Source organism: Cervus elaphus, chromosome 12 (assembly GCF_910594005.1).
Source record: "Cervus elaphus chromosome 12, mCerEla1.1, whole genome shotgun sequence".
Taxonomy (NCBI): Eukaryota; Metazoa; Chordata; class Mammalia; order Artiodactyla; family Cervidae; genus Cervus; species Cervus elaphus.
Window position 1 is genome coordinate 96,300,137 of NC_057826.1, and position 17,884 is coordinate 96,318,020.

Below are 17,884 nucleotides of genomic sequence, written 5' to 3' on the forward strand. Positions count from 1 at the left end.
CTTAGCCTCCATGTGTTTGTTTTGTTTATATCCTTCTTTCTGTCATTGATTTCTGGTTTCATCCCACTGTGGTCAGGAAGATGTTTCACATAATTTCTATTTTCATAAATTCATTTCAACTTTTTTTGTGACTAAGTTGTGGTCAATCCTAGAGAATATCTGATGCATTATTAAAGAAAATGCATATTCTGAGGTTTTTTTTTTTTGGATGTAAGATCCTGTAGATATCAATCAAGTCAAACTAGTCCATTGTGTCATTTAGGACATCTGTGTCTTACTGACTTCTTGTTTGGACAATCTGTCAGTTGATGTCAGTGATGTGTTAAAGTCTCCCACAACATTATTCCTGTCAATTTCTCTCTTTTTTATGTCTGTTATTACATGTTCTATTGGGCTTCCCAGATGGTGCTAGTGGTAAAGAACCCACCTGTCAATTCAAGAGATGTAAGAGACTCGGGTTCGATCCCTCAGTTGGGAAGATCCCCTGGAGGAGGGCATGGCAACTCACTCCAGTGTTCTTACCTGGAGAATCCCATGGACTGAGGAGCCTGGTGGGCTACAGTCCATGGGGTCACAAAGAGTTGGACATGACTGAAGTGACAGCATGCGTGCAAGCACATATTGGGTAAATATATGTTAATGAATATAATATCCTCCTCTTGTACTGATCTCGTTATCATTGTGTGATGCCCTACTTTGTCTTTCTGTATGGCCTTTGTTTTAAAATCTACTATTTTCTGATATGAGTATTGCTACCCCAACTTTCTTGTCATTTCCATTTACACGAACTGTATTTTTCTCTCTCTTCATTTTCAACCTGTGTGTCTTTTGCCCTGAAGTGAGTCTCTTATAGGCAGCATATTGTAGGTTAAAGTTTTTTTTTTTATTCAATCTGCCATCCTATGCCTTTTAATCAGAGCATTTAGGCCATTGACATTTAAAGTAATTGTTTTTTTTTTTAAAGTAATTGTTTTTTGCACAGCAAAGGAAACCACAAACAAACAAAAAGAGAACCCTCAGAATGGGAGAAAATATTTGGAATATTTGGAAATGAAGCAGCTGACAATAGATTAATCTCCAAAATATACAAACAGCTCATGTAGCTTAATATCAAGAATATTAAATAACCCATCAAAAACTGGGCAGAAGATCTAAACAGACATTTCTCTGAAGAAGATACATAGATGGCCCAAAAACACATGAAAAGATGCTCAATATCACTAATTACTAGAGAAATGCAAATCAAAATTATGAGGTATTATCTCACACTGCTCAGAGTGGCTCTCAGCAAAAAATCTACAAAAATAAATGCTGGAGAGGGTGTAGAGAAAAGGGGACCCTCCAACACTGTTAGTGGGAATGTAAATTGGTGGTGGTACAGTGACTGGAGAGCAGTACAGAGGTTCCTTAAAAAAATAGAAACATAACTACTATATGACCCAGCAATCCTACTCCTGGGAATATACCTGGAGAAAACCATAATTCAGACAGATACATGTACCCCAATATTCACTGCAGCACTATTTACAGTAGCCAAGACACTGAAGCAACATAAATGTCCTCAACACAGGAACAGATAAAGAAGATGTGGTATATATAGAAACAGTGGAATATTACTCAGCCGTAAAAAAGAAAAATGCCATCTGCAGCAACATGGATGGGCCTAGAGACTGTCACACTGAGTGAAGTAGCTAGACACAGAAAGATGAATATGATTTGATACTGCTTATATGTGGACTCTAGGTTAAAGTGACAAATGAACTTATTGACGAAACAGAAGTAGAGTCACAGGTGTAGAAAGCAAACCACGGCTACCAGGGGATAAGGGAAGGTGGGGATAAACTGACAGACTGAGATTAGGATTGACATGTATGCAGTGTGGTAAGTGCAACAGAGAACTAACAAGGGCCTGCTATATAGTACACGGAACTCTACACAGTACTCTGTAATGGCCTATATGAGAAAGAATCTTAAAAAAAGAGTAGAGATATATATATACTATATGTACATATTATATATATATCTGATTTACTTTGCTGTATCCTGGAAACAAATGCAAAATTGTAAATCAACTATATTCCAATACATTTTTTTAAAAAGATAATTATTGATAGGTTTGTACTTATTGCCAACTTAAACCTTATTTTCTAGTTGACTTTGTATTTCTTTTTAAATTTCTTCTTTTTGTTTTTCCTTTTGTGGTTTGACTTTTTTATTTTGTAGTATGCTCGAGTTCCTTTCTTTTTGGTGTTTGTGAATCTGTTGCATGCTTGAGATTTGTGGTTACCCTGGTTTTGAAGTATGTTGACCCATAACTATATCTACCTGCTTTAAACTGATAGTCACATAAGTTCAAACAAAATCTAAAAGAACTACATTTTTATACTTCCTTCCCCCACATTTTTTTTATTTTGATGTCCTATTTTACATCTTCATGTTTACCCTTTTGTTGTTAATTGTAGGTATATCATGTTTACAAAGTTTTTTGGTTGTTTTTTAATCTATGTACTGGCCTATTTAAGTGAGCTTCAATTCTTTGTATTTTTGCCTTTTCTATTGTGATTTCCCCTTTACTATAGGTTTTTGCTTCGTTTCTATTTAGAGAAGAACTTTCAATATTTATTTTAGGGTAGGTTTAGTATTTCTAAATTCTTTTAATTTTTGCTTGCCTGAGAAATTCTTTCTTTCTCCTTCTATTCTGAATAATAATATTGCTCAGTAGAATATCCTAGGTTGCAGGCTTTTTTCTTGAAGGACTTTGAAAACATCATATACTACTTTCTGGGCTGCAAAGTTTCTGCAGAAAAATCAACCAATAGCCTTATGGGGATTCCTGTGGACTCTTTGTCTCTTAGAGCATCCTTTTTAAAGGCATTAGTAAGTTGATGCAGATGCACAGAATACCAAGGATTGCAGCTGTCTGGTCTCATACAAGCCATGTGGTATATGTGGGGAGGGGGTTTGGGAGTGTGGCATGATCATTATTTGTGGAATGTAGATAAAAGTTCCCTCCAGAAATATTTCTTCATTGTTAACACTCAAAACCAACATATGTGACCTGAAAGTAAGTGTCACAGTAAAGCCTTAACAACTTCAACTACAGTGAATTCTTGGAAAGCTAGAATTATTTGTAGAAAATAAAATTCTAAGACAAAAGTTAATGATTTTGAGCTAATTCTTTCTAAAATTACTTGTATACTTCCCTATTTTATTAAAAAGACTATGATATACATAACTTAAAGTCTTATTGATTACTCAGGATTGCCACTTGTGATGATTCATTTGGTATGTCAATTCGCAAGATATCTGGTGAAACACTGACTGTTAACAATTAGGAAATCTTTCTGGGGGGTGAATGTTTTAAAATATTATGAAAACATTTTAGTTTTGCTTTTATTTTATTTTTTTCCTTTCATTTATTTTTATTCAATTCAGTTCAGTTCAGTCGCTCAGTTGTGTCCGACTCTTTGCGACCCAATGAATCACAGCACGCCAGGCCTCCCTGTCCATCACCAACTCCCGGAGGTCACTCAAAGTCATGCCCATCGAGTCTGTGATGCCATCCAGCCATTAGCTGGAGGCTAATTACTTTAAAATATTGTAGTGGTTTTTGCCAATAATTGACACGTATCAGCCATGGATTTACACGTGTTCCCCATCCCAACCCCCCAGCCCGCCTCCCTCCCCATCCCATCCCTCTGGGTCTTCCCAGTGCACCAGCCCTGAGCACTTGTTTCATGCATTCAAACTGGGCTGGTGATCTGTTTCACATTTGATAGTATACTTGTTTCAATGCTGTTCTCTCTCAACATTCCACCCTCACTTTCTCCCACAGAGTCTAAAAGTCTGTTCTGTACATCTGTGTCTCTTTTTCTGTTTTGCATATAGGGTTATTGTTACTATCTTTTTAAATTCCATATATATGCATTATATTACTGTATTGGTGTTTATCTTTCTGGCAATAGCAGGCTTATTTCATTATCAAGCAAAATTGAAAAGATTAAAAACTCTTAAAACTTCTATGTTTCATAGAGACACAGATTTAGAGAACAAATGTATGGATACCAAAGGGGAAAGAAGGAGTGGGGTGAACTGGGATATTGGGGTTCACACACACACACATATATATAATTCATATTATGTACAAAACAGATCGTGAGGACCTACTGTGTCACATAGGGAACTACTCAGTGCTCTGTGGTGACCCAAATTGGAAGGAAATCCAAGAAAGAGGGGATATATGTATAGTTGATTCACTTTGCTGTATGGCACAAACACAGTACTGTAAACCAACTATACCGTTTACACGTATGTTCTTCATATATTTGCATTTATAATCTTTATATATAAAGAAGGCTGAGCAGTGAAGAACTGATGCTTTTGAACTATGGCATTGGAGAAGACTCTTGAGAGTCCCTTGGACTACAAGGAGATCCAACCAGTCCATCCTAAAAGAAATCAGTCTTGAATATTCACTGGAAGGACTGGTGCTGAAACTGAAACTCCAATACTGATACGAAGAACCTTCTCATTAGAAAATACCCTTATGCTGGGGAAGATTGAAGGCAGGAGGAGAAGGGGACGACAGAGGATGAGATGGTTAGATGGCATCACTGACTTGATGGACCTGAGTTTGAGTAAACTCTGCAAGCTGGTGATGGACAGGGAAGCCTGGCATGCTGCAGTCCATGGGGTCGCAAAGAGTTGGACATGACTGAGCAACTGAACTGAACTGAAATATACTCTAATCAAAAAAAAAAAAGAGAGAGAGAGACTTAAAGAAACTTCTATATTTCAGCCATAAAACTAAAACTATGAATAGAAAAGTCTGTAAACTTGCATCATTATTATTGTATGAGTAAAATCTCTCTAATGATGTATTTTTATAGAAATTTACACTATACTCTGACTATAGTTTATTTTAATGGAAGATACCTGTTTGGAAAAACAACACCAACCATGGGAAAGACATATATGTCTTTGTGTGCTTGACATCACACAGCCACACAGCAATCTTCAGATCATAGTCATTTGGAATATAAGCAGTTGCACATAAATAATGAAAATATATGTATTGTACTCTATTGTAATTTGACTGTCAAGTGGGAGGCCGGGACAAAAAAAGAACACAAGGATTGACAGTCAGCTCAGTCTTTTGGCAAATGATCATTTGAATTTCTCTTTTCATAGGTGAAGTTAAATATTTGCAGATGGAATCACTAAAAATCTCCTTTTGGGGTAGAAAATGTTAGTTTTTACTTTACAATGCATTCTTTTCATGTGTAATGGAAAGCATTTGGACTCTGGAGGCAGAAAGTCCTGAATTTAAACCCTGACTTACGTTCTGCTGGGCTTTCCTGGTGGCTTAAATGGTGAAGAATCTGTGCCGACCCACCCCCCCCCCTCCACCCGACCCCCCACCCCCGCCCCAACCCCGTCCGTCTGGATTCAATCCCTGGGTTGGGAAGATCCCCTGGAGAAGGGAATGGCTACCCACTCCAGTATTTTTGCCTAGAGAATTTCATGGACAGAGGAGCTTGGTGGGTTACAGTCCATGGGGTCACAAAGAGTCAGACATGACTGCAAGACCAACACTTTTAAGTTATGTATCCATAACAGAAATGTCTCATCTTTTCTAAGCAAGTTTACTCCATTGTATGTGGTTAGGATGAGTGAAATGTAATGCGTATGTTTTATTTCCCTCTTCTCTTACACTTCTCAAGAGGAAGATAGGAATTTGTATCTCAAAAAGGGTCTCAATATCTAGGCAATATCCAGGCAAGTAAACTGGACTTTGTGATTTGAATGTCTAGGAAGACACTGCAAGCTCAAATACCTCCAGGATCCTGGCCTGAAACAAGTGACTAGAGCGATCAGGGTATAACATAATGGGGAGAGGTAGGAACTGCAATAACGGAAGCATATGCCCCACCTAAAGGAAGCAGCCCAACAAAGCTGGATCAAGCTGTTCCCCTTGAGGTCTGAAGACTTGATAATGCCAGTTCTTGCATTTTTAAAAGAAGTATGAAATCCAACATTTTACATTAGCTCTCCTAATCTTTAAATATTTGTGGCTTTAAACTATTTTTAAACATAAGGCAGTAGATGGGGGGATGTTTTCTGCTCAGAGCTAGTCTAATACCACCAGTTTGCAACTTGGGTCCAGGACCATGAAGGACTGAACAGCATGGTTTGACAAGGTACAGAGGTGGGGGCAGACCAAAGGGGACCTGAGTTCCAGGTTTTCTTAGTGGCCAAGACTTCAGCCTTCTCAAATACGCTACCTGGGGCAGCAAGATCCCAGTGAGAGCTGGCTATCTAGGTCACCACAGGAAATCACACCATGTACTGTTGCTTGGGGAACCTTCCTGATGATCCCCCTTACCTGGAATGGGTGGGGAAGGGAAGAAGAGGAGTTGCCCTACTCTGAACAGGCCAAGGGCAAAGCAGGAGCAGACAGTGGCACCCGTGACAGAACGGAAGTCCCAGAGTTCTTGTGGCCCAAGGCCGAGGAAACCCTTTATATATACTGGAACTCATATGTTCCTCTTCTGGGTTTTCTCCCTTGATTTGCATCTTCTTCAGGAACTTCTGAGACAGGATGCACTGGAAAGCATCAGGTATCTGCCTGCTCCATGAGTCAGCCCTTCACTTGCTTTACCTTCAACCCCAGTGGAGATGCTGTCTTAGGCTGCTGGGGTCACAACAGAAATTCTCTGGTGACAGAGAAATTCCAGTTCCCACTCCCACAAGGAAATTCCAAGCCCAGAAATAATACTAGGTTTTTCCAAAGCTGTAACTAGCATTATTGTTCATTCCCTTATGGATTATATCCAATTCTACAGGCGGGGGCTGTTATCTAGCCTCACTTCATAGTGACAGGCATGCCTGTGTGTTCAGTCACTAAGTCGTGTCCAACTCTTTGCAACCCCGTGGACTGTAGCCCACCAGGCTACTCTATCCATGGGATTTCCCAGGCAAGAATACTGGAGTGTGCTGCCATTTCCTTCTCCAGGGGATCTTCCCAACCCAGGGATCGAATCCACATCTCCTGCTTTGGCAGGCAAGTTCTTTGCCACTGAGCCACATGGGAAGCCCATAGTCATGTAGAATCACCAAAAAAGCCATCAAGGAAGGAAGGCTAGATTTCAATTCTGCTCCGTTCATTTTCTAGTCAGATTAAATGTCAACATTTTAATCTGTAAAGTGAAGATAGTGTTTACCTTTCTAGAACATCATGAGAGTAACTCATATTGATAATTACCAAATGTACCAAAGGGCTTCCCTCATGGTTCAGGTGGTAAAGAATCTGCCTGCAATGTGGGAGACCCAGGTTCAAACCCTGAGTTGGGAAGACCCTCTGAGAAGGAAATGGCAACCCACTCCAGTATTCTTGCCTGGAGAATTCCATGGACAGAAGAGCAGAGTGGGCTACAGTCCATGGGGTCACAAAGAGTCGGACACAATTGAGTGACTCACACACATGCACACAAATGTACCAAAAGGACTTTTAGAACACGTTAGACATGACTTGAAATATTCAAACTCTTTTATATGTACACCAAGAATATTATGTTTCCTATTCCCTAGATATGCATGCATATTTAGAAATGATCAGTGGCATCTTAGATCTACTTTATCATCACCTCCCTGGTGATTACTAATTCATGGAAGTCCTTTTAGCTCCAACTAGTTTTCCTTGGTAGGATTTCAGATGGAAATAGCACTTGAATAATTTGTGTTCACATACCAAACTGTGTATGAAAAATAAGAAGGAAAGCAAAACTTAAAATACAGATGTAAAAGTACAATGTTGGCTTAATGGACCTTAAAAATTGCTCATAAAAAGTATTGCAAAAGGTACTCAAAGTGCATAGCTGGTTGATTTTGTTCAAGGAAATGACTTGAAAGCCTTGAGAAAAATGAAAACATAGCCAGCCTCTCCAGCTGGTATAAATTAAAGACAGCTCATCTTTTATTCCTAGTCACTACTTTTACAGTAGGTAGAATTCAGACTTGGGGCCTTAGTTAATTTTTCTATCTAAAGGCAAGCCAAATGTAAATAAAACTTTTAATATGTGAGGTTATTTGTACCAGAAAAAAAAAAAAATCTAGTGGACTGGAGTTACAAATTCATGCTGAGTTCTGAGTGTTAAAATTCAACACAAGCCAAGAGTAGATTTTTTTTTTTTCCTAGATGAAAACACTACTGACTATAGTCTTTCAACTAAGAGCAACTTGAAATTCTCACAAGTCAACTAGCCTTGTCCTGGCCAAAGGAAATTAAGGAGAGATCTGGCTACAAACTTTGTATATTTGTTCTCCATGGCAGTTTAACAAGAGTAAGTGCTCTGCTCACATATCAGATCACTCAAAGATGTTTCTGAAGGAGCCATCTTCACTGTCCTTTCAAGGGTTCTGCACTTCTGTCCCTTATTTGGTTTCTTCATAACTACTAACCAACTGCAATTATTTTAGTCATATATTTGTTTACTCTTTCAATCTGTCTCCCTCACTAGAATAATAAGGAGTGTTGGTAAGATTCATCCCTAGTATCTAGGACAGTAGATGTACATAAACTTTGAAATGAATGAAGCTATATCTAGAGCTGGTGACAGAATGATTAATATTACTTGAGTACTCTTTATGTCTGGGAAGAATTCTGATTGGCATTTCAGACACATTATTCAATTACTTTACAAGTAAGCATCAATAATAAGGCTTTTTAAAGAATTTAGATATCATTTCACTTTCCTGCTTTTCTGAAATGATCACATTAATACATATTGGATTGGCCAGAATGTTTTTGTTCTGGTTTTTCCATAGCTATGGTTTTATGGAAAAACCCGAATGAACTTAGTTATGGAAAAACCTGAGCGAACTTCTTGGCCAACCCAATACATATACCTAGTGAAAGCTGTTCAGTCGTGTCCGACTCTTTGCAACCCCATGGACTATATAGTCTGTGGAATTCTCCAGGCCAGAATATTGGAGCAGGTAGCCTTTCCCTATCCAGGGGATCTTCCCAACCCAGGGATCGAACCCATGTCTCCAGAATTGCAGGTGGATTCTTTACCAGCTGAGCCACAAGGGAAGCCCATATACACATATACTTACAATGATTTTCTAAGCGCTTTTGAAGACATCTAAGGCCATATACTCTACAACTTCTAAGATATTCTTCTCTATGTTTAATGGCTGTTTCTTTTATGTGAGTGCTTTAAACACATTTGCTTTCATGAAACCCTTTGCAGTATAAGAACAACTGTTCATTTTTATTAATATGCTTAAAGGCAATTGTGACTACCCTTCACAATAGCAGTCAGTTACTCTGCAATGCCTTCAAGAAGTCAACTTTCAATCACCTCCATTATTTAGTTTTTGAGAGTAACTTGGAAATAATATCAGGATCATAACTTAAATCAAGGCCCATTCTCAACTAGGTTCTTTCTGATCTTAAGACTTATTTTCATTCCTAATCGCACATGACTTAGTTCTTTGAAACTATTCACCCGCCTCCATTTCTGGAAGCTCTTTCCATTTTGGGTTTTCGTGTGAATCCTGGATCTTCTCCCATATCTCTAACCACTCTTTCTGTTTCTTTTGACCCTTCCTTCCCTTGACTCTTAAACTTTGGCAACACTTAAGGCTCTGCCATTTGCTCAGTTCATTTCCACATGCACTCATTCCTTTCATTTTTCCCATATGTTATTATACATGGAAATATAAATAACACATAACTTACAAGTTTGTACAGTTTGACATATGTTTGTGCATGTCTATTACAAAATGTTTACCACAATAAGTTTGGCTAACATTCATCACCTCAAATAATTAAAAACTTTTTTCCTTGTGATTTGAACTTTTGAGATCTATTCTCTTAGCAACTTACACATATACACATAGTATTACTAACTATAGTCACCATGCTGTGTATTTCATCTCCAGAACTTGTTTATCTTATAACTGGAAAGTTATACCTTTTGACCACCTTTATCTAATTGTCCCACCCCACTATCCCCACCTCCAGCAATTACAAATCTGAACTCTATTTCTATGGGTTCAGTTTTTTTAGACCATGTATATGTCTAAATAAGATAGTAGTTGTCTTTCTCTGTCTGATTTATTTCACTTAGCATTATGCCCTCAAAGTCCATCCACATTATTGCAAATGGCAGGATTCCCTCCTTTTTCATGTCAAAATAGCATTCCACTCTGTACATACGCCACGTTTTCTTTATCCATTCACCTACAATGGACACTTGGTTCGTTTCTATGTCTTGGCTGTGGTAACTAGTGCTCTTGTGAACATAGAGGTACAACTGTCTCTTCAGAATAGTGATTTTGTTCCTTCAGATATATACATGGCAGTGGAATTGCTGGATCATATGGTAGCTCTATTCTTATTTCTTTGAGGAACATTCATAAATTGACCAGCACCAACTTACATTCCTACCAGCAATATCTCCACAAACACATTTCTATGAAAATAGACTTCACCCACATTTTACAAAGACCACTCCAAACCTCTCTAAATTTTTCACTGAAGTGATTGAAAGTGACTGCTGAGTTAAGATGATGGTAGTGAGGTATATACAACTCAATGGAAGATATTAAAGTATTTAGAGGTGGAGCCTAACCCAATAGAAAAGATGTGGGAAAACAAGAAAAGAATAGAGAATTCAGAAGGCATTGAAGAGGTTTGTGAGACAGTTAATTGTCACTGTGTAAGGAATGAAGGGTTCCTTCTACAAAAGAGAAATATTAAGTGGCCTTAAAGTGTCCTGAAAATTAAGACAGACAGAATCCAATCTAGTAGTGAAGGATGCTTCCTGCAACCTTTGTGGGGATGCGGATGTATGCAAGGGGAATTTGAATCAAGGAGAAACCAGACTTCACTGAAAAGGAAGGAGTCTGATCTCTCCAGCAGTTATACTGACCACAGGAGTACAGAATGTGCCCATCTGTGACACAAGCAGAATCACTCTGAAAACACATGACTTTTGAGACCTCTGTTCTGTTTAAACATCACTGGTTAATAATAAACCATACACCACTCACTGGGTCAGATTATTCTCTTTATGAGTAGATAGTTTTTATCCTTGCAAAAGCTTAGAATTAAACACAGAAATGAAATTAATTAAATGCATAGTACAAATACTTTAGCATAAAGGTCAAGATAATATCCATACTTGATTTTTCTTAATGCTTATAAAGTGTGAGAAAAGTTAGCAATATTAGAAAATCCAACAGGTTAACTTTGAAATCCAGTTTCAAATATAGAAAGAATTTTAGACTGTGATTTTTTAAATTGAAAGTTAAAATTTATTAATTATATTAAAACTATTGATATGCATCAAAGTTTGAAATTATAAATGTACTTACAAATATATAAACTTTACTAGATTTATAAGAAATTGAATATTCATATTTGGAGTGGTTTTCCTGTTAGGAAACCCATCAAATCAGACAAGTGAAGTGTTTAAATATTAAATTAATTGTAGCAAATTTATACATGCAATGTAAAAATAGGGCACATTGTTTAATGGGGTTCACACATAGATCTGGTAAATCTGAATTAACCAAAAATTATCAAAGAATCCCTTGAAAATAACTTTTCTTATTTTATATGATTGAGAATTATCAATAAAAATATTTGTAAGTTTAATTTAAGGGGTTAAGGAAAATTATATTGCAAATTTTAGATTTTAATAAATTCATATTAATTTCAAATTCACTCAGTCATGTCTCTTTGTGACCCCATGGACTATAGCCCACCAGGCTACTCTGTCCATGGAGACAAGAATACTGGAGTGGGTTGCCATTCCCTTTTCTAAGGGATCTTCCCAACTCAGGGATTGAACCTGGGGGGCAGATTCTCACGGGTCTCCTGCAATGCAGGCAGATTTCCCAAGCGACCAGGAAGCCCCTAATTTCAAATTCAAGTAACTTTCAATACTTTTTTTTCTGTGCACAAAACTTCCCCTTGCACATAAAACTGTCACTGTAACCAGCTTAGCTTCAGTCTCCCGCTTACAACTGCAGCTGTACACAGTCAACATGGAGCCTGTCATTTTCTCTGCAGGCTGGCTTTCCTTCCCAGTTTCTTTCAATGATCCCAAATTTTATCCCAGTCATTTTGGGTGGTTAACTTGGTTTCCTAATTGATTGTCACCCTTCTTAACCTCATATATGGCTGTCAATGAGTACAGACAATTTTTGATGAAATGTTCAATACACCGAATCCTTCCTTTCCATTTGCAAAGCTTTTGTCATGCTCAAAGCTCTTAGTATCTCACACCTTAATTAGGAAATAATCTGCTAATTCTGGTCCAGTCTTCTCACCAACACATGGCAGGTTAATTACCGTTTCCCTTTGTGAAGAATGGAAGTGGCTCGCCTGGAGACTTTCCCACAAAACTCTGACCCATGGTATGGAATGTACTCCATGCTCCAGATAGCTACTACATATTGTCTGCTAATATTATATTTGGCAGCCTTGTTTCCACAAGGAGTGCAGACAGAGTTCACCTTCAGGGCTCTTACCGGTATTATTAAAAATATTTCATGGTACCTAGTATGATGCTGGGCCATTTCAGTCAATGCATATTTTATACACTTTAACAAAATATTTACCATAGTCACAAGATTCCTCAGTTTAATTGCATGGAGATGTAGTTTATTAATATTCATTGTTCAGTGTTTATGTAGTTGCAGTGTTTACATAGAATCTTTTCCCTTTGTATCATTGTCCCCCTATTTTTCAGCTTTTAAAAACTTGAGATGTAGTTGTACAATATTATATAAATTTCATGTGTACAACATAGCAATTCATAAGTTTTAAAGACACACTCCATTTACAGCTGCTTTCCCTGTGTGGTACCTTTCCCTCCCTTTTTGTGTCAGGATCCTGTACTGAGATGGGGCTTCCCTAGTGGCTCAGAGGTAAAGAATTCTCCTGCCAAGGAGGAGATGTGGGTTTGATATGAGAGTTGAGACTATCCCCTGGAGAAGGAATCAGAAACCCACTCCAGTCTGGGAAATCCCATGGACAGAGGAGTCTGGAGGGCTACAGTCTATGGGCTTGTAAAAGAGTCGGACACAACTTAGCAAATAAATAACAACAACTCTACTGAGATACTTATATTTTGTCACTTCTACTACAGAATGAAGAAGAGATGTTTCATCTTTCCTGTTTCTAAGAAGCTTCATGTTCTGAATCTAGGTTCCAAAGTCTAAGGTAGTAGCGATTTCAGTTACAGAGCCAAAAATAGAAGCTGCAAAATACCCAGCGGATTGCCCCTCTTATAGACTGTCTGGAGAGTATAGGAAAATTAAAGAAGGCTTCTGCTAGAGGGGGCCAGCAAGTAAAACTGCTCCCACATTTGTAGGAGTGATTCTGCTTCCCTGACCCTCGAGAAGCAGCAGTGCTGGGTGCGTTCATTAAACAAATACAGTCAGCCCTCGGTATCTGTGGGTGGTGAAACCACAAATACCTAGGGCTGACTATATTCACTGTATTATGCCATCTTATATAAGAGATATGGGCATCTGTGGAGAGCCTGGAACCAAGGGACCACTGTAGAAACCACCATCTCACTGCATATTTGCAACTGAGGCTAAGCAATGCAATATCATGCTGGTGACAGTCCAGTAAGATAGATGCATTTACAGTCATATGACTGTCTGGAGACCAGGCATGGGAATGAGAAATGTAAGCTTCTTGGGATGGTAAAGAGAAAAGTAATTCACCATTATTACAGCAGAAAGAACAAAACACAACTCAGTAGCTTAGTATTAATAAATGATCCTGCCGGTTTTTGCCTCTAACTTAACTAGCTCCATATCTTATTCTTTCTAGACTTAGTAAATAACAAACAAGCTCATAAATTAGAATGTCACAAGAAATGCCCTAGACTCCGTGCTTCCATGTTTCAGGACAGTGTATAAAGGAAGGACTGTGCCTTTGTATTTATCTACATTACCCAACACCTGGTGGGTACTGAAGGATTACAGCAATAAAGTATATGAAACACTGTAATAAAATATCCAAAACTATGCAAGTAATTCTGCTATCCAGGAACCTGTAAGACATCTGTAAAATAGAAGTGTTCAGAAAACATCCAAGAATCTCTCCAAGTATTTCCCTTTACTAACATTCCAACAACAAAAATGAATGTAATCTACAGAAATACAGAACTATATAAGTTGGTGATTGTTTATAAAATCACCTGCATGGAAAATATCAGAAGTCAGCACCTATGACACTCAACAATTATGACACCAGGACCTGGGACCCCCAGCACAAATCAAATATACTTTATTCATTCAGAATAAACCACTCCTAAAAGGGAAAGGGTCTTGTGCTGTAAACTTTTATAAGAAACATTATTTTGGAGAGGAAATAATGGTTGATGACAACCTTCAGTGTAAACATATCAAGACAGAATATGTAGGAATAAAATTCAGACTACAATTAAGGCAAAAAGAAGCAAAAAGATGAAGAAACCTCATTTACATTCCCCAGCTAAATCTATATTTCTCTTTTAACTTTTTCACTTGTTCCATCCCTAATTCCATCTAGTCAAAGCTATGGTTGTTCCAGTAGTCACATATGGATGTGACAAATGGATCATAAAGAAGGTTGAGCACCAAAGAATTGATGCTTTCTAATTGTGGTACTGGAGAAGACTCTTGAGAGTCCCTTGGACAGCAAGGAGATCCAACCAGTCAATCCTAAAGGAAAGCAACCGTGAATATTCATTAGAAGGACTGATGCTGAAGCTGAAGCTCCAATACTTGGCCACCTGATGCAAAAAGCCAACTCATTGGAAAAGACTCTGATGCTGGGAAAGATTGAGGACAGAAGGAAAAGTGGGTGACAGAGGATGAGACGGTTGGATGACATCACTGACTCAATGGACATGAGTTTGCACAAACTCCAGTGAAGTCTGGTGTGCTGCAGTCCATGGGGTTGCAAAGATTCGGACATGACTTAGCAAATGAACAACAACCCCTATTCCAGGTTTCACTTGGTGGCAGGTTTGCCTCGTGTCCCCTCCAAGCTTAATCCTGTGCGGCGTTCCCCTTCACCCTGCTCTGTTTAAAATTAAAAAACACTGGGCCACTCCTTCCTTTGGGTGCTCCTTATTCTCACTCATATCAGCATTTCTTCCTTCAGATTGTAAGCATTTAAAGGGCATGAATCACCATATGTTGTCCAATAAACATGACTTCTATGGGTAGAAAAAGTATTCCTTAAGGTGAGCAAGGCCTGTGTTACTGTGAGGTGAGGCCAGGTGAGGTATCAGTGCAGGTGGGGAGAAGTGGGTTCCCCAAGGGGGTTAGGTGACCGACGAGAGCACTGTTCCAAATCCATATTTGGGTGGTGGCCAATGAAAAAGGAGTAACATCTGAAGGAGTCAGGAGAAATGTAGAAAACAATCGTTCTTTGGATTCTGTGAGAGCTTGATTCAATGTACTAATGCAGTTAAAACTACTATGAGGGGCTCCTCCGTGGTTTTCAACCCCTAAGCCAACAGCAGGTGTAGGAGTGCTTACTTCTACACCTGACTTACTTCAGCAAGAGTGGTGCTGAATGAACTGAGATCATGGCTGGCTGGGTACAGACAGTTCTGTCACTCTGGGGGAATAAGACCACTTCAGATCTTATTTTCCCTGGACCTAATTAAATAGCCCCAAAGAAATGACATGTTCCTATTATGACAATTGAGCCATTTCATAATCCTTTGCCAGCTTTGCTTCTCAAACCACCACTCATTTCCCCACCATTTAGCCTCTTCCAACTACTAAATATTTCTGGGATCTTCTATGCTACTTCTTTTCACTGGGTTATTGCTCCTCGCAGTGGGTGGGGCAAGTGAAGAAGACATTCTCCATTGTCTGATAAATTCTTATCTATCCCTCAAGACATACTTGCTCCTAAGGAGACCGGCAGACCTCAGCTCAGGCAGCAGGAGAGCATCCACTTTTTGCACTAATTAATTATCAGCCTATCTCTGTCATTTGCTCTCAGTCTCTTCTACTCCACCCTGCTCAAGACTTTAAACTCCTTGAAGGTAGAGAATATCTTCTACTTTTAATGTGTATGACCCCTGAAATGCAAAATCCTAGAAAGGATAAACATGAAATGAATGAACTAATCAAATCTTTGCCTCCTCCGAATTGCCAAAGAGCTCATGCGTAACTCTTCCCACCATGGAACTTTCAAGTTTTCAGCTTTTGTATGGTAGACATTTTTGCATACATAAGACTCCCAACTAAACTCTTAGCAACCTGCAAATAGATTTGATCTTGGTTCTGCCGCAGTCCCAGCTGGAAAGCACAAGTCCTGGAATGGAGTGAAGGTTCAACATACAACAGATTACAACAGTGAAGGGGCTAACCCTCCAAATGAGTGTTCTCTGAGAAGAGGGTGAGTTTGCATGGGAAAAATATTGGAATACTTTTCAAGAAATGCAGTCCTGTTACTTACAGACACAGTTATCATTTAAAATATGTTATACCAACTATAGTCTGACAGATGTTTATAGAGAACATACTTGGTCATTTGTTGAAGAAGAAAATCACTGTTTTTATGTAATCAGTGCTTCTAAAGTACTTGAAAGTACTTGAAAACAGTTGATTTTCTTAAGTAGATTAATTATTTATATTATAATTTGCATAGTAAATTCTGCATAGAGCATAAAGCTACATTTTATCACATTCTCTTCAAATACCACAAATTTTGTTTTCACAGAGTTCAAATCAATGAGACTTCTTTGTTTCCTTATATTTTGTTAATATTATAAAATAACAACATGTCTTCTTGGCCTTTGTGTGGTTGAAGCATTGATGAATGAGCCTTACCCCACATCACACTGCCTTCCGCAGACTGGGAGGGGAGAACAGAACCTCTGCAGAGCTCAGCCTCCATCACTCAGCACCCCGTCCTGTGGTCCCCAGCTCGTCCACTTCTAGATCATCGACTGCTCTTTCTTTGTGTATATCCAAACTGTGAGATCTAGATTTTTTTTTCCCAAACTTTCCTTCACTCATTTCCACCTTTTTCCTTCTAAGCTATCATTTCGCTTTTTGTCCATGCCTCAGAATTTTGTCATCTCTATTATCTGCTTGCACCCAGAACTGGACTACCACTTCAATTGTCGTAGCAAAGCCATCAGGCAATCTATAGGCTCTGCAGCACTTCAACCAGTGATACAGCAAACAGTCCACTAGGGAAGTGGGAGATTTGGTGGGCAGTTCATCCATGGTGACAAGGTAGCTGTGTTTTGTAAATCAAGATGTGTGTATAATCATTAGTGTTGTTCTCGTCACACTTTGCATCATTTAATTAACATTGAGCACCTGCTAATTTGCTGTGCGCTCAGTTGAGATGTAAAATTGAATAAGTCAAGGTCATCCTGTTTAGCAGGGAACTATGGTTTAATGTGAGAGAAAGATTCTGCTCATGGGTAATTACCACACAAGAAGCAAGTTCTCCAGCATGAACAAGTGCCCATGGGGCCCAGAGAATGGAGCAATGACAGCCATCAGGGAAAGCTTCACAAATAATGGACTTTTGAACTTGTCTTGAGGTTGGGGTGCTTACAGGTAGCAGGAAATGAGGTAAAAAGAATTTGTGTGGCATGATAGGGGCCATTCTAAGAGCACTGTCATGCTGTACATTCAGAATGTAATAGATACCTAAGAGGAACATGGATCTTGGTGGGAATTCAGAACTGGCCAGGGGGGCGTAAGTGGGAAATGTGGAGTACTTCATTGGGGAGGGGTGGGGAGTAGAGAGAGAATGACTGGGGTCCTCAGTGGGTGATGAGTGTTGATAAGGAGTGGCTTGTTCCACTTGGGGCCCCATGAAGTGCCT

At 38.8% G+C, this 17,884-nt stretch overlaps 1 protein-coding gene across 3 annotated transcripts in view; it reads right to left on the bottom strand.

The window, feature by feature from the left end:
- The window catches only part of KCNN2 (potassium calcium-activated channel subfamily N member 2), a 477,213-nt gene that overhangs the window by 177,313 nt on the left and 282,016 nt on the right, over positions 1-17,884 (bottom strand). The window lies entirely within an intron of this gene.